At 41.0% G+C, this 21999-nt stretch overlaps 1 long non-coding RNA gene across 4 annotated transcripts in view; it reads right to left on the minus strand.

Annotated features, from left to right (window-relative positions):
* LOC140464920 (uncharacterized) overlaps positions 1-21999 on the minus strand; it is a 107376-nt gene that overhangs the window by 4343 nt on the left and 81034 nt on the right. For 2 of the 4 annotated variants that reach the window (XR_011955019.1, XR_011955021.1), the window contains 2 exons: positions 18159-18337; positions 14472-14566 (listed from right to left, as the gene is read on the minus strand). This is a non-coding gene — a long non-coding RNA (uncharacterized lncRNA). Of the gene's footprint in view, positions 1-14471; positions 14567-18158; positions 18338-18865; positions 18956-21232; positions 21341-21999 lie in introns of all 4 variants that reach the window. The other 2 variants (XR_011955018.1, XR_011955020.1) reach the window with 2 other exon arrangements.

The raw sequence follows: 21999 nt of genomic DNA on the forward strand, positions 1-21999 counted from the left end.
ATGAACAATCTCAGCTTCTGACTTTGACATCCCACAAAGTGTGGTACTCAGAAGCAGCAGAGTATAAAGCAAGGTGAACTGTAAATGTAGGAGAAAACAACAAAAATGCGATCACAGCAGGTTAGGCAGCCTCCATGGAAAGAGAGAGCAAGCTAACATTTCGAGTCTAGACCACTCTTCATCAGAGCTGCTCACTATGAAGTTCAATGTGGTAAAACATAGAAATTATTGATACCTGTTAAGTATGTCTATTTATTGAAAATGAAATGACCCTACTTCTTGATGTCAAATTCCTACATGAACACAATACCAAAAAAGTGTTACCTCAGCAGCCTTATGAAGGTCACTGGACCAGAAATGCTAACACTGCTTTCTCTCCATAGATGTTGACAGAGCTGCTGAGTGTTTCCTATAATTTTTGTTTTTGTGAGTGCTATGAACACCTTTGGCACTTCAGGATACAGTTCGCATGGTCAGATAAGTGTATTTGGGCAGCTGTTTTATTTTTGAAAGCATTTAAGTAGATTAAGTTGAAATAAACACATCAATGTGATAGTTATTAATATATATGGAGGAAAGACTTGGTTAGTATCATGATTTTGTCAACCACTGGATGTCCCAAAATATTTTGTAGACAATAATGTGCTTCTTGATGTGAGATCACAATCGTAATGGAAGCATGGGCAACCAATTTGTATGCAGTGAACTCCAACAATTAGCAATGTGATAATTATCAGATCAACTTGTTGACGGCAGGGTAAATATTGGCCAGGACAATGGGATAATCTTAGTAATAGTGCTATGGGATCATTGTATCTACTCAAGTAACCAGCTGAGTCCAGAATGTAATGTCTCACCGAGGCAATGACAACACTGAAGGTGCAGCATTCAGTCAATACAACACTAGAGGGCTTTGCCTTTTTCACTAAAGCTTGGGACAGAATATAACAGTTAGGGAGTGAATGGTTTGCGCCCGCAAATCCAACCCCACCCACCCTTAAACAACAATTCAAAAGACATGTAGTCTGCCAGCAATCGAGAAGAAACCTGTCTCACAGACACACAGCAGGGAAGGTGACCTAATCTGTTTGGGAGTGGGATTTCTGACATTCAGTGGCAGAATATCCTACCCTTTGGGACAGTTTCACCAGTCCTAGCAGTGTAGAATTTGGTAGAGGATGTATACGGGTCTACAATCGCTCCAAAAGAAGGCCCAATGCGTCCTAGACCAAAGCACTGCCAAGGAGGATGTGCCCACCTTAGAGAACAGTTGGTGCAAGGACAAAGGGAGAGAGATGCTATCTTTTTTGTTGGAGGTGGTGGGTTTCCCCCTACTGCACAAAAAACAACCTTCTACAATATCTACAAAAGAAAAAAATGGGTCTCTCGCTCTTGTTTTCCTGCCCAAGCGAATGGTATGATGGTGCCAATGGATAACACATTGGGGTCAACTGAGCTTTTCACATGCTCAAATATAATGAGTTACTTACATATGGTGGGCATGCTGCTGATTCTGACACTCATCCATTATGGGGCTGACCTCCCAATCAGACAGACAGAGCAGGGACTCACAAAATGTGGGCGGCACGGTGGCACAGTGGTTAGCACTGCTGCCTCACAGTGCCAGAGACCCGGGTTCAATTCCCGCCTCAGGCGACTGACTGTGTGGAGTTTGCACATTCTCCCCATGTCTGCGTGGGTTTCCTTCGGGTGCTCCGGTTTCCTCCCACAGTCCAAAGATGTGCAGGTCAGGTGAATTGGCCATGCTAAATTGCCCTTAGTGTTAGGTAAGGGGTAGATATAGGGGTATGAGTGGGTTGCGCTTCGGCGGGGTGGTGTGGACTTGTTGGGCCGAAGGGCCTGTTTCCACACTGTAAGTAATCTAATCTAATCTAAAAAAAAAATCAGCCTTGAACTCAGACAAAAGGGTGGTACCAGCTGGGCCAGGCTGTGGGCACCAATCCGAGTCACACCTCCCATCCAGCTTCCTTGTGGCAGGTAAGAGACTACAACTAGCTCTGTGTGAATCCAAAGACTTTCGTGTTGGTGCCTAAAGGATTAAACAATGAGAAGGTTGCACAGATTGGGTTCTGTTCCCTTGAATTCAGAAGGTCAGGGGTGATACAACTGTGGTATTTAAAATTCTGCAGGTATTTTAGGGGTAGCAATAGAGAAGTATTTTCTTTTCGTAGGGAATTCCAGAACAAGGAAGCATTATGTGAAAAAAGAAACAAGGAAATTTAGGGATGGAATTAGAAGCCCGTTTTTACACAAAAGGTAATGGAAAACAAATATTCCCTCCCCGCAATGCTGCAGATGCTGAGTCAACTGGAAGTTTGTATTATCAAAGTTTCTTCTCAGATTTATCCTTCCTTTAACATCTTGCTATGTTGTCGGCTTCTATTTTAGACAATTGGTCAGTAATTTTGTGAATGGTAATCATTTATTTTTTATTCCCCCACATACTCTAAACTCAAAAAAAGTGGAGAGGAAAGCAAGACAAATCAAACACAAAGTGATCAATTTAAAAAGTCCTTGAAAGAATGCAAGGATCCATAACTGCCACTCATCTCTCTCCACGACCGAAACACAATTGGTTTTGTATAGTTTGTGGGGAACCACCCCACACACATGGAGTAAGGTGGGGAGGCAGGCTTTCACGAACACCACAGCCAGTATAAAGACTGAATCAGGCTGTTGGCTTTTATTTTACACTCTAGTCATCCAGCCAATTGAGGTACCTGATCAAACTGATCCCACTAATCCAGGTATACAAAACTGGAGACATTTTGACAAATGAACCGCAATAATATGAGACTATGAAATTCCTCAAGTGTTTTATTTCTTATCACACTATTTGACGTGCTGTTTCTGGCATTAAAGTTTATGGAACCATGGGGACATGCCCATTTAGGCACAAGTGATCATTCTTTTACCTTTTGGGTTTCCCTTAGTTTTATTTGTACAAGTATCCCATGGATCATAAAAATAATAGCAGCGCTGCAATTATTTATCATAATACAACGATCAAAAATCTGGGGCTTGAAGTGTTCTCTTCCATATGAGAAAATGATGGTTTAAAAGTATTCACTTTTCCTGGTGCATGAGCACAATGCTACTGTGACGAAGCTGCTGGAATGCACACGTGAGGCAAGAAATTATTAGCAATGCCTTTCCTGTTTTAATCATTGTTCTGGTTAGAAAATCACACAGAGGCACTTGTAGGAAAGCCAGCTCCGAAATCCATCATATTTACTCAGTTAGATGAGAAACCACTAGCAAAGAAATTCTTCTTAAATGAAAGATAAGATAATGGAATTTCCTGCTTCTGTCCTTGCAAGTCCATGGGCTGAAACAGCCAGGTAATGAGAGGATAAGCAAAAAAGCCAACCAACTTTTTATTCTGCATCCACAATCCATATCATTAAACTGAACCTGGCTTTTACAAAGCACTTCATCAACCCCCCTGAGAGACATAACAAAGAGCTTTTCATAGTTCGGGAGGTATTTTATATGACACCCCCAACTCCCTTCAAACCCTTCCTCCCCCCGACCATGGCAAGCTGGAAAGTTGCAAGTTGACAGTGGAGGAGAGGTGGTGTGGTGGGGGAAACATAAAAGCAGTTAAGGTCCAGTCAAGTAGAGGTGGGCTCACTCCCTGGCTTGCGAGCCAGAGTCTAGGGCCATCACAACTGATTAAAATCCTTTAAAAGTCATAGTTGTTGTTAAGGACACCAAGGATTACAGTCATTTTTCAAGCACTAAACAAAACTGGCACAAATAACCAGTTCAGAGAAACGCAAATTCCTGCAGATATTGGATATCTGAAATAAAAACAGAAAGTCTTGGAGAATCTCTGCAGGTCCAACAGCAGCTGTGGAGACAGAAATAGAGCGAATCTTCTGAATCTAATATGACACTACGTTGGGACCGATCTGAAGACACTCTCCACAGGTGCTATCAGAGCTACTGAATATACATTCTCTGAATAACAAAACTTTTCTTGGTGGTACTATATAGATGAGAAATATCAAAAACAATAGCCCTGTTGTTTAAGTTCTGCCATAAAATCTTTTGTGTCCACTGATATGATAGGAACAGTTATACTGGAGCTTGGTTTAATGTCTCATCAGATCTCCACTACCGAGGTAAAAACAATGACTGCAGATGCTGGAAACCAGATTCTGGATTAGTGGTGCTGGAAGAGCACAGCAGTTCAGGCAGCATCCAAGTAGCTTCGAAATCGACGTTTTGGGCAAAAGCCCTTCATCAGGAATAAAGGCAGTGAGCCTGAAGCGTGGAGAGATAAGCTAGAGGACGGTGGGGGTGGGGAGAAAGTAGCATAGAGTACAATGGGTGAGTGGGGGAGGGGATGAAGGTGATAGGTCAAGGAGGAGAGGGTGGAGTGGATAGATGGAAAAGGAGATAGACAGGTAGGACAAGTCCGGACAAGTCATAGGGACAGTTACTAAGCTGGAAGTTTAGAACAAGGGTGAGGTGGGGGAAGGGGAAATGAGGAAACTGTTGAAGTCCACATTGATGCCCTGGGGTTGAAGTGTTCCAAGGCGGAAGATGAGGCGTTCTTCCTCCAGGTGTCTGGTGGTGAGGGAGTGGCAGTGAAGGAGGCCCAGGGCCTCCATGTCCTCGGCAGAGTGGGAGGGGGAGTTGAAATGTTGGGCCACAGGGTGGTGTGGTTGATTGGTGCGGGTGTCCCGGAGATGTTCCCTAAAGCGCTCTGCTAGGAGGCGCCCAGTCTCCCCAATGTAGAGGAGACCGCATCGGTAGCAACGGATACATTAAATGATATTAGTGGATGTGCAAGTAAAACTTTGATGGATGTGGAAGGCTCCTTTAGGGCCTTGGATAGAGGTGAGGGAGGAGGTGTGGGCGCAGGTTTTACAGTTCCTGCGGTGGCAGGGGAAATTTAACAGTCATTCCCTCCACAACTGAAGCATAGTGGCAGAAGTGTTGCAGTATTTACAAGATGCACTACAGCAACTCACCAAGGCTCCTCTAAAGGCACCTTTGAAACCCATGATCTCTACTACCTCAGAAGGACAAGGGTAGCTGTACACGGGGGAACTAGCCTCTGCAAGCTCTAGTCCAAGCTACTCATCCTCCTGACTTGGAAATGTAATGTCATTCCTTCACAGTTGCTGGGTCAAAATCCTGGAACTCCCACACTATCAGCAATGTGGACATCCTTACATCTCAAGAACTGCACCAGTTCAAGAAGGCAGCTCATCACCACGTTCGCCAATGGAATCAGGGATGGGCAATAAATATTGGCCTAGCCAGTGATATCCACATTCCCCAAATCATTTTTTTTTAAAAAAACTACATTTCAGAGAATACAGCACTCTATCAGTACTACAGCATCAGTCAAATTATATATTTATGACCAGGAAGGGGACTGAATCCACAAGTTTCTGACTCCGAGGCAAAAAATGTTACCAACTGGTACGCAATTACATACAATCGTAACTCCTGGATTTTTTTGTAAATTTGTTCGTGGGAAGTGGGCATCTCTGGCTGGCCAGCATTTATTGCCCGTCCCTAGCTGACCTTGAACTGAGAATATTTCAGAGGACAATTGAGAGTCAACCACATTGTTATGGAGCTGGAGTCACGTGTAAGCCAGACTAAGTGTGAATGGCAGATGTCCTTCCCTAAAGGGCATTAGGGAACTAGATGGGTTTTTCCAACAGTCAGCAATGGCTTCATGGTGATCAGTAGATTCATTATTCCAAACTATTTTCCCTTTACAATTGAAATCAAAATTCCACTATCTGCCTCGATGGGACTCAAACCCAGGTCCCCAGAACATTAGCTGAGTTTCTGGATTAATGGTCTAGCGATGATACCACTAGGCCTTCACCTCTGCTCAATTTCCCAACATTAGTTGAGAGATTTCATCATCATTTCTTATTTGAGGAACAGTGTAAGGCAGAACCTGAATTATTGTCAGTCCATGAAGGCCACTATTTGCCAACTTGCACACTGCAGTGCACAAAGCAGCCGTAAATCGAAGAAGATATTTGTGATTAAGTTCAATACTAGCTTTGAGCTATTTGACATAGTTATAGTTTGCTATTTATGTATATGAAGATGGAAAAAGCAGATTTTGAGAATTATGAATAGCAAAAATGTGAAAAAATTGAGGTTTTAGTTCCCTGTCTAATATTAAGTATTAACCAAAAATAGTCGGCTGTAAGGCATGGGGTTTCACCTGCAACCAAAAGCAGTTGCCCACCCCCACATGGTAATCTCCCTTTGACCTTCAATTACCCCTATCAGGGGTTTCTAACAGATACAGTTGAAGTACAGAACAACGATAATCCAAGAAATCTGAATCCATTTCTGACACATTTATATGGATGGTTGAGATTACTTCAGTCTCAGTGCTCAGTTTGGTTGTGTTGTTTTGGAACCAGGCATTGTCATAATTCTCAGCACTCCTCCAGTTTTACTTCATAATTCAACTGAGCAACTAGTTTTATTATGCAAAGTACATTCCAATTTAATTATATTCCTCACCGAGAAGAATATTTATATTTTGCTCCTGATCAATACTTCTCTAAAAACAAAACTTTAACTACGCAATCTTTCTATTCCAAACCTCTTATCAGAAATTGAAACAATTATTCTCAGTTCATTCTGAATGTTACATGTATGAACTGAAATTGAAATTCACCAACTACTTCTCATTTAAAACTTAAAATAAACAAATGAGGCTGCTTTTACAAGTCCATGGAAAGAAATAAAGTCATCTGGGACATCTGAAGTGTCCATATGAATTCCCTCCCTCATTAAAGATGCAGTATGTCACAAATCAGGTGAAAGGTCATTAAATAATGCTTAATGGATTTCTAAATTGACATACTCAGTGCCTTAGAAAAATTGAAACAAAAAAGAAATCTCGTCAAAGTAAGTCAAAACCAATTTGTTTGTTTGTCTCACTTTATTGTTATTACCTAGCATATATTAGACATTAACTATGAAATAAATTCATTAATAAATTACTCTATCCCAATCCAGACACAGCTATCTCTTTAAAAAAGTTAACACTACATAGATGGAAATTTTTTTTAAAAATCTGATCTGTGAGCATGACATTCATTTGGAGATAATTTTTGCTATATCAGTCAGACGACAAAGTTAGAAACCATGTGCTGAAATTTCCTGAGGGTTTATGGTACCAGCAGGTGGCTTGGTGGAAAAGCACAATGGAAATTCAAGGGAGTCAACATCTGGGAAGAATATGACACAGATGAATAAATCAGTCAGATCTACAGGATAAAGTTAAATAAAATAGGAAGTGATAGCAACATCATGGTAACGAAAGTTTTCAGTAAATTGAAATTTCCATTATTTCAATTTGTATGTATTAATTAATAACATTTCAGTTAAATGCTCTGTAAAATAAGTTGACTTTTGCGCAAGAAAAATCGCTAATTATTGAGTAAAAACTGAAAGAACTGTGGATGCTGTAAATCAGAAACAAAAACAGAAACTGCTGTAAAAGCTCAGCAGGTCTGGCAGCATCTGTGGAGAGAAATCAGAGTGACCCTTCCTCAAAGCCAAATGTTAAGTAGCTGATTGGTTTTTATTTATTTAAGCTGGTAGATCATTAGTCTAACAAACAGAAGCATGGCAAAGCAGCTCAGACTTGTGAAATGTGTATCATATTCCATGTGGGATCCTTACATGGGCAATAAAGATATCAGCTGCAGCAGCTTAACTTCTGGGTTTCAGAGTCTGAGTAGGAACTGGAGACACTGTGGCTCAGTCACAAGAACGATGCTTATCGATACATACTGCATATAATAGTAAAGGTTGATCTCATGTAAAATTTGACCCCCTATTTTTGGCCAAATAACCTGGAATTTTCCATATATCACATGTAAAAATCGACCCTAGTTCTTCGCAGATAACAGATCAATGTTTATGACTCAGTGCGCCGACGATCATGTCCCACTCCAGCTTTCCAGTCTGCCGGTTATTCCATGCTGCTCCCAGTCTTCCAGTCCACTGGCGGTTGTATTCTGCTCCAGCTGTTTGGATTTACCATAATTCATTTTTTTTGTTCCTTTATTCGTTTAGAAATTAGTTGGGCTTCCGCTAATAATACGGTATTAATTTTGATGGGCCTGGTTTTCAGCCTCTCAGAAGTAGTTTCCATGTAATAGTCAAACTAATAAATTTAATTTTAAAAAGTAGTCAAAAAATTTGACTATTACTCAAGTGTGTACAGTAAACACATGCCAACCAAAGGACTGCCAGACACTCAAGAAAGACCAGGCAGCTAGTGCAGGATTCCATTGAATCTCAAACTGGTTCAGAATACCAATTGCTCCTCTGGGAGTGCAGCAAAAGCCATGTACAAAATACCATTTTTGACTTTGCTGAGCAAAGGGTAGGAGGAAAACTGAGAAAGCAACAGTGATAAGACATTCTATAGATAGGGAGCAGGCAAGCCTTGCTGCAGTGGCAGGCGTAAGTCAATGATGCACACTGCCTCCCTGATGCCAAGGTCAAGAATATCACTGAATGATGACACAAGTGTCCCTGGCCCATTTCAGTAACAAGGTCCTATCTAGAAAGTGAGATGATGTCCTGCAAGTAATGCTTAGGGAACTAGGAAAGAAACTAGCCAGTAGACCTCAAAGTTAGTAATCTCTAGCATTGTACTCAATGAAGTATATAAATAGAAGGATAATTCACATTAACAATAATCATGAAGCTGCCAGACTGCTGTTAAAAACAAACATGGAGGGCCTCTTATGGCATAGTGGTAGAGTCTCTACCTCTGATTTAGGAAGCTCAGGTTCACATCCCACCTGCTCCAGAGGTGTATAAGGCCATCTCTGAACAGGTCGATTAGAAAATAGATTTGGAATCACATGACCTAATTGGTAATGTTCACCAGATTTATTGCTTCAAACATGTCATATCTGCTCTTCTATTTTTTTCATGCTATTCAATGTTCTAACAGCACAAGCGTTCCCCAGGTTTAAGACTGGATTGGGCTCAAGGCCCCATGGGAAATGATGGAAGAAAAACTCACTTGTATATATTGGAAACTTTCTGATAAACAGAGTCATAAAGTACTGAATTATAGGTAAATCAATACCAGGACCAAAAGGCCTGGAATGTAGCAATAATGACTGTATTTATTCCTGACAGAAATAAGCACTGCATTTTGAAAGAAAAACAAAACATTCTAAATATAGCTATTCAAAACAGCAAGAATGGCCTGAAAGAAAATGGGTGCTATACTTCCTTCCTTAGATACCTCAGAACCATTTCTGTATCTTTAACGAGTTGACAGGAAGATTGCTTGAAATTATGATCATCCAAATTCGAAACACTGCAGATCGATATGCTACCTTCTTATGAGCGTCCTATCATTTCAGCAATGAAGAAAGTTAATTTCAATTCTTGTGGGAATTTCACAGGAAAGCCTGGGTGCAGCTCTTAGTTTTACTTCTATTTTGTGAAAGTTAGCAGAAAATTAATTTACAGTACAGAAACATAAATAAAGTGCGTTTAAATGCAACAATTCCACCCCGAATAGTGAACATAGCTTACAGATCTTAAAACACTTCACAACTCACTTGCTTCCATTAGAGTCTGTGTTCTTTTTGCACTGAAAAAGCAGATATTCCTTGAAACTGCATGTAATTAGTGAAGTTTACTGGAGCATAGAGATTTGCAGCTAGTTCTATATCACTGCCTTCATATTCTCCATTGCTGTTTCCTGTTCTGAATATTAAGCCACAGATTAAACATGTGATTTGGTACACAATAGTAGCTGATGAAATATAGTAATGCTGAAGTTTCCTCCTTCATATGGATATTTGGAAACACTACAGAAATAAAACTGGGGAAGAGTATGTCACCAAGGCAGGCACAAGCAAACTGACTGGAAAAACTCAGCAAACCCAGTGCAAACCTTTCTTGCAAATAGTTATTGCTGAGCATTGATAACAGTGATGTATTGGTATTACAAAATGGAGCATTCTTAGAAGACAAACATCAGTCCGATAAAATGTAAAGCATTTTCAATGCAATCTTCAGCATCACTAGATTAAACTCAACGATGTGGCTTCCAACAACCACCTGATGAAGGAGCAGCGCTCCGAAAACTAGTGCTTCTAAATAAACCTGTTGGACTATAACCTGATGTTGTGTGATTTTTTTGTTTATTATCAATTTAGATCCAATTCACAGAATCATAGAATCTGCAGAACAAGAGACCCTTTGGCCGACTGAGTCTATACAATCAAAAATACACCACTACTTACATCAGTACCACTTTCCCAAACTAGCCCTGTAGCCTTGCATAATATGACAATCAAGGTCGTGTTCTTGTTGTGCTGAACCTACCAACAGTAAGTGTCAACAGCTAGATCAGGAGCTAGAGTTACATTATCTGCTCAGATCAACATCAATCATGTATGGCAGAGCACGTGAAGCATTTGTATTCAAATTCACTCACACAACAATGCTTACCACTAACCACAATTATTTTCACAGCTTATAGGGCAATCAATTCATTTTAAGTAGGCAACTGGAAGAGTTATTCAAGAGGATTCTTCAATTTCCAAATTCTTTTTAAAAATGTTTGAAGTCAGTCTACATAGGAGCGGGAGCAGGCATTCCATTCAATAAGATGATAGCTGATCTTCCTCAACATTCCTGCATTGTGTTGCATAAGATAATGGTCCTGAAGCAGTTAATGTTGGAGACTGCATTAAGCTCCACCAATCTGAAGATGTCATAAATATCTAGTTGGGGAAAGGGAACTTATCTTAGGACCTTGTAGAGTAAAGCCCTTTTTCCTGGGTCTTCTCAGTCCCACCAACAGTGCCTAATTTACTGATATAACTTGTACTTGATTGCCATCATGCAATAAACGCATAAGCCTCTTCTTAAGTCATACTACTGGCTTTCCTGTACCACTGTAAACCTAGAGATAAATTTATCTCTCCATCCTGGAGGCTTCCTGCCTCTATTCCTGATGAAGGGCTTTTGCCCGAAACGTTGGTTTTCCTGCTCCTCGGATGCTGCCTGACCTGCTGTGCTTTTCCAGCACCACTCTGATCTAAACTCTGGTTTCCTGCATCTGCAGTCCTCACTTTTGCCCACTGTAAACCTAGTCAGTCCGTAGACCCAAATTAGTAAATGACTGTATATTTCTAAGAGGCATCATGATACCAACTCCTACAGCTTAAACCTCAGTAATTGACACTACTAATAGAAACTGTACAGATTTGAATGATGTTACAAATATAGAAGGTGCTCTGATATTATTTCTTGGTAAAAGGTAATGCTAGGAAATAATCTGAATTCTTGTTGCTTTGCTCTTACCTTTTAATTTGGTGAATAACTAAAGTATGTAAGTCAACTCAAATGAACATTATCTTAGTGTATCAATTGCAGATCCTTTGCACAGAAGAACATCTTGCCCTGCCCATGTGTCCTGGGTGGGTGTTCGCTAAGGCTTGAGAATTGACTTGTTCTGTCACATGAAGAGTCATAGCAGAAAACTGGGACTCTGAGGAGAGGTCTCCCAAAAATCAAGGGACAATGGATAAATAACAGCATTAAAAGAATGCCAAATCTAATATAAAGCATATAATGATTTTGTATAACCAGGTAATGGGTCTAGTAGAATGTATGAAACAGTCATGCATTTCATTGCCTTGAATTATGTTATTTATTCCTATTTATTATTGGTTGTCATTAGCAAATATTAAGTTAGTGAACCAGGCATCATGTAGTTGGCAGTTACTGTGGTTAACTACAGATTCAGTTTTGATTTGGGTGTTTTCAGTATAACCAAGAAAAAAAGTAACATGACTGTTCTGTTTTCAATTGTGTTTCTAGATTCTCGCTACTTCATACCCTCAATCCATCAAGTTCTTTCCTTTCACTGGCACAATCTGCCATTCAGAACTCATCAAATTACCTGTTACCCGGTTTATCTCCAGCATTTGTTGGTACCATTTTCGTTGAAGTGGGTGGACTCAGGGAGGAAAAGTGAAATGGAATTGCATCAAAATTAAAAATTATGGACATTATCCCTGCATTGGTACTGTTCAAATAAAACTAGCCAAAATATGCTGGTGCCAAACAGAAGTATTTCCTTTTAGGATATCTGGTCGGCATGGACGGGTTGGACCGAAGGGTCTGTTTCCATGCTGTACAGCTCTATGACTCTATGACTCTACCCTCGAGCAAAACGAGAGCGTTAGTGTTTTCGATTGGTTAATTATTTTGTCTTTAGGTTGGATCAGAGAAGATGTTTGCTGTCTTGTGAGGTTCCGAATAACTGAATTTGACGGGTCTTCAATATGTTATTCACTCATTAAAGGTGACAGTTTTCTAAGTTAAGATGATTTTGTTGCTACTCTTGGCCTCACAAAGGATTATTTTTCTACCTGGACAACTACTTTGTCTTTCTCAGGAGTTGCTAACTTACTTCAGCTAGTCACCCTTAGTTAGCATTTCAACAGGATTTGATATCACAGGAACCTGATGAGCAATTATGCATGATGCTCCTGCTCAATTCCAGTGAGCAACCCATGTAATGACGTTACAAGTTAGAAATTAGCAGGAATGGGTGGGAAATGGATCTATTCCATTTTAATTGCGCGAACAAGGAGGAGTTATTTCCCCCACGCTGTGTGGTGAGATACTAGAACAGGAATTCAAGTGGTTTGGTCAGGAAACATTGGTTGAGTTTAGATTTTTGGTATGGCGTAGATACCAAGTTCACAAATCTGAGCTGCAGATTTTGGATATGCAGTACATACAGTTTTGGGGTTACAGCTGCTGCGTTGAGTGCAAAGTGGGCAACATACTGCATACACACATGTCCCATACAGCCTGTGACATCATGTTGGTGAAGCTGTTAGTACAAGAATTAGGAGCACACTTTGGACTATGCAAAGTAGGCAACTTGTGAGTTCAGTCCATGTGTAACCCTGATGACTCGAGAAGAGTCATTTTTGTCCTCAATGCTCCAACTAAGGCCTCTCTATTAGCTTTGCTAATGGGTCACAGACCTGAAATTCTAATTCTGCTTCTCTCTCCATAGACGCTGACAGACCTGCTGACTTTCTGTTTTTATGTGCAGGTTAGTTTTTCACTGTGGTAAGGGGATTACTTAGCTCAGTTGGTTGGATGGCTGGTTTACAATGTAGAGTGACATCAACAGCATGGGCTCAATTTCCACACCAGCTGAGGTTACCATGAAGAACCTGCCCTCTCAAACTCCGCCCTTCGCTTGAGGTGTGGTAACTCTCAGGTTTAAACCACCACTAGTTGTCTCAGTCAAATGAGAGAGCAGTCCTGCAGTCTAGTAGGCAATGGTCACTGTAACTTCACCATGAGTTTCTCGTTGATATCTACCAGCCCCTGTTGAAGTGCTGAAAGGTAAGTTGGTGAAATCTGCAGGGAGTGTTGCAAGCAAAGACAGTATGGTTGGTCAGTGGTTAGCACTGCTGCCTCACAGCACCAGGGTTCGATTCCATCTTGGCCTCCATGTGTCTGCATGGGTTTCCTCTAGGTGCTCCGGTTTCTTCCCACGTCCAAAGATGTGTGGGTTAGGTGGATTGGCAATGGTAAATTGCCCATAGTATCCAGGGATGTGAAGGCTAGGTAGATTAGCCATGGGAAATACAGGGCTGTAGGGCTAGGGTAGGGGTTTGAGTGTCAGTGGGAAGCTCTTCACAGGGTTAGCGTGGACTCAATGGGCCGAATGGCCTGCTTCCACACTGTAGGGATTCTATGATGTCTTGGTCCAGATTTCTCCAGGGTTGATTCAGAACATTTGCTCCCAGCCATGTGTACTGACCTTGCCATCCTCCTTCACCTGCAGGTCAGAAAGACTGAGAAGAAATTGGAAAGAGGAGGACAACCTGTTTTCAGAGGGAGATAGAACAAAGGTAGAAAGGCTCTCAGCCGGAGGTGTTATCATTTGAGCGTCTTTAAGGAGTAATTCACTTATATGAAGCTCAGTGAGGAGTAAAGCATGCAAGTATTTCCTGAAATTTGCTGGTGTTGGCAGGCAACCTTTCAGCTCTAGAACAGTAAAGCGAGTAGCTGTGAAGGTGAGCTGTGCCAACATTCAATAACACGCTTAGCACCAGATCCACAATACGATCATATTAAGCAACCAGCAAGAAATACAGTAGCGCCTCGACTTACGAACTTAATCCGTTCCGGGATCCAGTTCGCGAACCGAAAAGTTCGCGAACTAAATCAATGTTTCCCATTGCTCGGATAGCATAAGAATGCTTGGACGTAGCAACAAACGCTGTTCACAGCACACGCGCCAAAGACGAACTGAATGAGATACGCGGGGCCAGAGATGCTTTGCGTTCAACAAGTGCGCAGCAAAGCAGAACAATGAAACCACGTGGTCGCACACGGGCATTTTGCGTTTGTACCTTTGTTCGTACCTTGAATTTTGTACGTACGTTGAAGCAAACTTTTACATACAATCCTGTTCGTAAACTGGTTTGTTCGTGAACGGGGTCGTTTGTATGTCCATTGCCTTAAAACATGAAAAAGGTACATGTTAATCACACATTGCAATCTGCATACCTAGTTTAAGGTCTTAGGCAATTTCCTCCCTTTGTATCTACACACACAATAACAAGTACTAGTATGGTGCCTTTGCATTATCACACAGAATTTGGTACTGAGTCATATGAAGAGATAATGGGGCAAGTGACCAAAAATTTAGTCGGAAAAATAGGTATAATTTTAGCATCTTAGAGTGGGGAAGAAATGGAGCTGCCAGTGTTTAGGGAGTGAGTCCCAGCGCTTCAGGCCTTGGCAGTCAACGCATGTCCAATAATGGTAAATCAATTCAAGAAGCCTGAATGGGATAAATGCAGGGATCATGTCAAGGCTGGAATACAAAATGTCAATTCAGAGAAATCAAAGGGTCAATTTTTGAAAACAAGGCTGCAATGTTTAAAATGGAGCCATTGTTTAACTTGAAAGTCATTTTAGACTGTTGAGCGTGTGGATGATAAGTGAATGATTGACCTCAAATTTTAAAGGTTTGAGTTTGGGAGGAAAGTTAGGATTGCAGATGAATTGGTTTCGGGCATAAGTCAGGTGAATTGGCCATGTTAAATTGCCCATAGTGTTAGGTGCGTTAGTCAGAGGGGAAATGGGTCTGGATGGGTAATTCGGCTTATGCCCGAAACGTCGATTCTCCTGCTCCTCGGATGCTGCCTGACCGGCTGTACCTTTCCAGCTCCACACATTTAGACTCTGATCTCCAGCATCTGCAATGCTCACTTTCTCCTTGCTTTGAGACAGTCAAGCCTGGAGGTCTCAAACATCGGACGGCAGATTTTAGCAGAAGGAAAATAGTGGTTGGGGTTACTATCAGATGGTGTTAGAGAGGTGAATTGATGGCACAGATATTGGTGAGAAGCTCATCGTAGGGTCAAAACTGACCAATGTTGCAAACAACTTGACTCACCTCTGACAGCTGTCGAGTTGGAGGATCATGTCGGTTGACAGGGAATGGAATTTAAGGCAAGGGACAAAAGATAATGGCTTCACTCTTCCTAATATTTTGATGGAGGAAGTTGCTGCTCATCAATGGATACTGGACAAGAAGTCTGATAATTTAAAGACATTAAAAAGGCTTACAGAGCTGGTGGGGACATAGAACTGTTGTTGATGGACTGATGTTTGGAGTGATTTCACCGGGGGCTAAATGCAGCTGAGAAATAAGAGAGGGGCAAAAATTGATCTTTGGGATCACAAAAAAGAATGGTGTGGGAATGGGAACAGAAACCATCGGAGGGAGTTTTGATTGCAATTGAATCGATACAATTGAAACCAGGTGATAACAGTCTCACTCAGTTGGATGTTGGTAAAGAGACGTTGGAGAGAGATGACGTAGTTAACCATGTCAAAGGCTATAGCCAGTTGAGATGGATGAAGGAGGATAGACTACCTTCATAATCACATAGGATATCATTCATGACTACTGCTTAGGCACTTCCAAACAAATCTTTATAGTGGCCCAGAATTTATTGATAAAGTAACATTAAACGTAATGTATACACTATCCTCGATGCTTAAGTAACTAGGCAATGTGGGATGAGGAAGGAAACCCTCTGAGTTGCAAACTATACAAATTCAGTAATTTCACTATGAAATTCATGATCAATGTCATGCAATGGGGGGAAAGGGGAGTCAAGGTTGCTAGAAAATTAAGCCTCATTAACTATATCAAGCAAATCAGTGTTGACTGTACACTGAGTTCTGACAATTTGCTAATATTGCATTAGTCATATTTTCATGACCATAGGCCCCTGAGGAGCCTTTAGGAAGTTCCATTAAAAGTGCTATACAAATAAAAGTTGTTGTTGCTGCTGCTGGGCGTAAATGATCATCTGGGGTCAGTCCATGGGGCAAATTCAGGTAAGCAGACCTGCACACATGTAATTTAACCTGTTTGACTTAATCCATGAAACAGAAGTGGAACAAAAATATTAGGCAAGCTTGGTTTTGTGTATGTGATCCTCTGCTCTGATGTCTATTCATGCTTTATGCATGTGATTTCTATACATGTCTGAAATATAAGACAGACAGATAACTGCTCAACAAATGGCACAAAAGAAAATAAGTTGACAGAAAGCAAAAGAAAAACAAACTGCCAAAGAATACTGAGTCATCACCTGCATTTGAAAACACTTTCTTCAATACTTTAAATTCTCTTTTGCTATTTTCTTAGCAATCCGATTATAAATTAGTGCAAATGAGGTGGTTATGATGGATAATTAGATTAGATTCCCTACAGTGTGGAAACAGGCCCTTCAGCCCAACCAGCCCTCCAAAGAGTAACCCACCCAGACCCATTTCCCCTCTGACTAATGCACCTAACACTATGGGCAATTTAACATGGCCCATTCACCTGACCTGCACATCTTTGTCCCGTGGAGGAAACCAGAGCAAACCCACGCAGACACAGGGAGAATGTACAAACTCCACACAGACAGTCGCCTGAGGCTAGAATCGAACCTGGGACCTTGGTTCTGTGAGACAGCAGTGCTAACCTCTGAGCCACCATGCCGCCACAATGATGGGACTTCTTACATCATTAAACATTGGCAACTCTTTTCACTGGCTGTTAAGAAATTAGGTGGCTATTAAAGTGGGCAGGGGTATCTCACTCTTATCACATTACCATCTACCTGAATAGCATGACCTAATCAGGCAGGCAACTGCTGTAGGCTTTGAAAGAAAAACAGAAATTGCTGGAAAAGCTCAGCTGGTCTGGCAGTATCTGTGGAGAGAAATCAGAGTTAACATCTGAGTTAGCTCAGCTGGTCGAGCAACATCCGTGGAGGGAAATCACAATTAAGATTGGAGTTAACTCTGAATTCTTTCCACAGATGCTGCTAGAGCTGCTGAGCTTTCCCAGCAAATTCTGATTTCCAGCATCTGTAGTCCTTTTGTTTTTTTAGCTGTAGGCTTAGATTTTCTTTGTGAAACAGCATAACTGGGACTTGGAAAAATGGTCACATAGTTTAAACAAATGTAGGGAACTTCAAACAATCAAGGGAACCTGATCAGGAAAGAGCCATTAAATGGATGAGTAGGTAGTAGTACACTCCAAAGATCGAGAAATGTTTTTTTTTTGTCATCCATATAGCTGCATGGTAATGTTGTGACCATTTTGATGATGGTAGATGATATAATTACTTGTTGCTGGCATTTTCTTCTCTGTCCCAACACCTGTTATTCCTTTTTGGACATGCTATCAAAAATAATACAGGAGGCTGACATGTTGTGCATGTCTCAAAAGGTAACAATCTGCAGACACACAGCAAGAAATTACTGGAGAAACTCAGTGGCTTTGGCAGCAGCTGTGGAGCGAAAGCACAGTTGACATGTTGAATACATTGGTACTTTTCAGAACAAGAACTCAGGTCTCTGGACGTGAAATATTAACTCTGCTTCCTCTCCAAAGATGCTGCCAGACCTGTTGAGTTTCTCCAATAACTTCTGTTTTTGTTTCATATCTTCAGCATCCTTTCAGCATTCTTTGTTTTATGAAATTCTCATATCTTCCCAATAAATCTTATGCAAACTTTGTACAAATAAATCAATACCTTAAATGGTACTTTGTATGTCTGATGAAGTCTGAAGAGTCATTTAGACTCAAAATGCTAGGTTGCTTTCTCTGCATGGATGCTGCCTGATCCTCTGTGACCTTCAGCATTTTGGTTTTCAGTCATTCCTACCATTGATTTGGGGATTTCAAACAGCTGCCAGGGTCAAAGACTGTAATCTATGGAAGAGAACAAAGCATTAACTACATAAACTCTGCCTCTTACTTTGTCTCCCTTTACTTTCCTTGTTTTGTATTGTTACTTTGTTTTCAGATGACATTTCCGATTCTGCCATTCACACTTCCTTTTGACACTTCCTTTCTTTTTGTACCTGTTCTACCACCACTACCTTTTGCCTTGCTTACAGTTTTGCTGCTTACTTTCTCTCTTTTTGTCTTCTATCTTCTATCACCCTTTTGGCCTGTTTTCCACATCTGCATTATCCAGCCTCTGCACCTCACTGGCCAAGTGCGACTTTCTCACAGACACCTGGGAATCACTAGAGCAAAACCGTCCAAAGTGGAAGAGCAGCATTTGAGAAGACATCAAACACCTTGAGACTTGCTATCAGGAAGAAAGCAAAGCCAGGCGAAAACAGGGAAAGGAGCATGCTGCCCCACCCACCCCTTCCCATAACTACCACCTGCCCCAAGTGTAACAGAGCCTCCAGTAGCCACAATAGTCTACACAGCCACCTAAGCACTCACCCCGAAAATGGAAGAGAGTCATCCTTGTCTGTGAGGGACTGCTGAGGATGACTTGCTTACAACTTGAAGTCTTCCTAAAATCTCACAACCCTGATGGAAAAAATCACACAGTTGAAATTTTGGGATGAATCTTCCTGACTTATTGGCAATGGTTTGGGAGGTGGGAGAAAAGGTGAAATGATGAAAGGAAGGAGTGGGAGGGGGTGGTATCTGGAAAGAAGGATGACATCTTCCAGTGGTCATACCATACTGCTAGGGGCAGGTAACGTGGTAGGTGATAGGCAGGAAATATGGCGACATGTGGTTACTCATGCAGTTTAAGATGCTTAAAGGATAAATAAGTGCAAAAGTCTGATTTGGCTTTATTTTCACCAAGGGATATTAATTTGGGCAAGTCGGTGGTGCTGTTTGGTCCCTTGAAGTTATGTGACATAAAAGGCAGCTAAAATAACATTACAACGACATTTATAAACAATTTAGGATTTGGAAATTATATGTTGTTCCATCATTCATTGACCTATACAGCAAGACACTTTTGAGTTTAAAAGACTAATGATATCTCTCAAATGGTCAGTGTTTTTGATGAAAGATGACCCACATTGCTTAAGCAATTAGTATCAGACACATAACAGGGTAGTGTGACATACTCCATGAAAGCAGTAGGGTTTTCCCTTGTTTTTTTTCTTGCTTCTCCCTGAAGTATACATAGTGTGAGGGTGAGTAGGAGTTGGGAGGATGGAAGAAATGCGTAATCATAATGCTAGTCGTTTTTCTGGACATTCGTTTCTCCATGTTCGTTTCGCACATTGTTCAGTATGCAGAGGAGAATCTGTTAATTGGTGTGACTAACACAAACAAAGTATGATCTGGCTATAATATTTGTTGAGATTATTTTTAAAAAAAAACTGGCAGGTACTGGAAATGTGGAGCAGATAAAAGTTTTGGAAATACATTGGCATATATAGATTACATCTTTTGTTCAGAGTCATATAGCACGGAAACAGACCTTCAGTCCAACTGATCCAAGCCAACGAAGCTAGTACCATTTGCCTGATTTTATTGAATTCAAATTCTGCCATAATGGCATTTGAACCCTGGTCCCAGGACTTTACCTGAGTCTCTGAACATAAGAATATAACAATATAAGAACTAGGAGCAGTAGCAAGCCATCTGGTCCTTTGAGTCGCAAGTGTGGTGCTGGAAATGCACAGCAGGTCAGGCAGCATCCAAGGAGCAGGAGAGTCGACGTTTCGGGCAAAAGTCCTTCAAGGTATGCCTATCTTGAAGAAGTTCCTCTTCTGCTCCTCAGATGCTACCTGACCGGCTGTGCTTTTCCAGCACCACACTCTCGACTCTGATCTTCAGCATCTGCAGTCTTCACTTTCACCCATCTGGTCCTTGACGTCTGCTCCACCGTTCAATAAGATCATGGCTGATCTTTTTGTGGACTCAGATCCACTTACCTCACTCTGACCATATCCCGTATTCCTTTATTGTGCAAAAAAAATCTACCTTAGCTTTAAAAAAAGTTTACTGAAGTAGTGTCAACTACTTCACTGGGCAGGGAATTTCATAGATTAACAACCCTCTGGGTGAAGAAGGTCCTTCTCAATTCAGTCCTAAATCAGCCCCCTCTAATCTTGAGGCCATGCCCTCTTGTCTTGATTTTACCTGTCAGTGGAAACATCCTCTCTACTTCTATCTTATCTATTCCCTTCATAATTTTATATGTTTCTATAAGATCCCCCCTTAATCTTCTGAATTCCAATGAATATAATCCCAGTCTACTCAGCCTCTCCTCATAAACCAACATCCTCAACTCCGGAATCAACCTAGTGAACCTCCTCTGTGAACCAGAATAGCACTAATTTATCCCCACTGTTAGCTTCTTGTCAGTCAAACACTCCTCTATCCATGCTAAAACTTTACCCCTAACAACATGCATCCTTATCTTATGCAGCAGCCTCTTGTGTGGCACCTTGTTAAAATCTAGATAAACCACATCCACTGGGTCCACTTTGTCAATCTTGCTTGTAATGTCTTCATAGAATTCCAAAAGATTTGTCAAGCATGGCCTGCATTTCATGAACCCATACTGTGTCTGCCCCACAGGACAATTTCTATTAAGATGCCTTGTTAATTCTTCCTTGATAATTGACTCAGGCATCTTCCCCACTACAGAGATTAAGCTAACTGGTCTCTAATTCCCCATCTTTTGTCTACCTCCCTTTTTAAACTGTTTTCCAATCTGCTGGGACTGCCCCAGACTGCAGTGAATTTTGGAAAATTACCGCCAGTGCACCTGCTATTTCTCCTGCCATTTCTTTAGCACCCTAGGATGCATTCCATCAGGGCCAGGAGACTTACCAATCCTTAGCTCCATTAGCTTGCCCAACACTATCTCTTCTTTAATAATGATGGTTTCCAGTTCCTCATTGTCTTTGTCAATTCCTGGCACATTATTAGTGTCCTCCACTGTAAAGACCAATACAAAATACTGTTCAATGCCTCGGCAATTTCATCATATCTCATAACTAAACTCCCCTTCTCATCCTCTAAAGGTCCAATGCTTACTTTAGTCACTGTTTTTTATTTTATATATTTATAGAAACTTTTGCTATCTGTCTTTAATATAAACTTTTGTTATCCATCTTTAATAGAAACATTTGCTATCTGTCTTTATCTTAACTTGTGCTATCTCTAGAATAGTAGCCCAGAGATAATATTACCAGGCCATTGCCTCTTCATGTGTGATGGTACAGGCAGCATTGAAGTTACTTTTAGATTTTGTATGAATGTCCAGGAGGGTATCTTGAATCATAGACATCTCAGGTTGACTGAGTGGAGTCATAACTCTCTAATCTACAAGTTTAGCAGCTCCTGGGCTTGCGGCAAGTTCCAAAAAGCATTTGTGCAAAGCAGATATGGATTTTTAAAAAATCTACATTGGGTAAGAAAAACAATCTCATGAAGTTCAATTGAAATTCCTTTTAAAGGTTTTTTAAATATATTAACACATTTAGGAGAGATTTGTTTACTGAGAGCAACAAGAATTTTTTTTATTTGTTAACAGGATGAGGCCATAAATGGTCAGGTCAGTTTTTATTACCTATCCCTGAGGGCAGTTAAGAGTC

This window comes from Chiloscyllium punctatum, chromosome 41, assembly GCF_047496795.1.
Source record: "Chiloscyllium punctatum isolate Juve2018m chromosome 41, sChiPun1.3, whole genome shotgun sequence".
Taxonomy (NCBI): domain Eukaryota; kingdom Metazoa; phylum Chordata; class Chondrichthyes; order Orectolobiformes; family Hemiscylliidae; genus Chiloscyllium; species Chiloscyllium punctatum.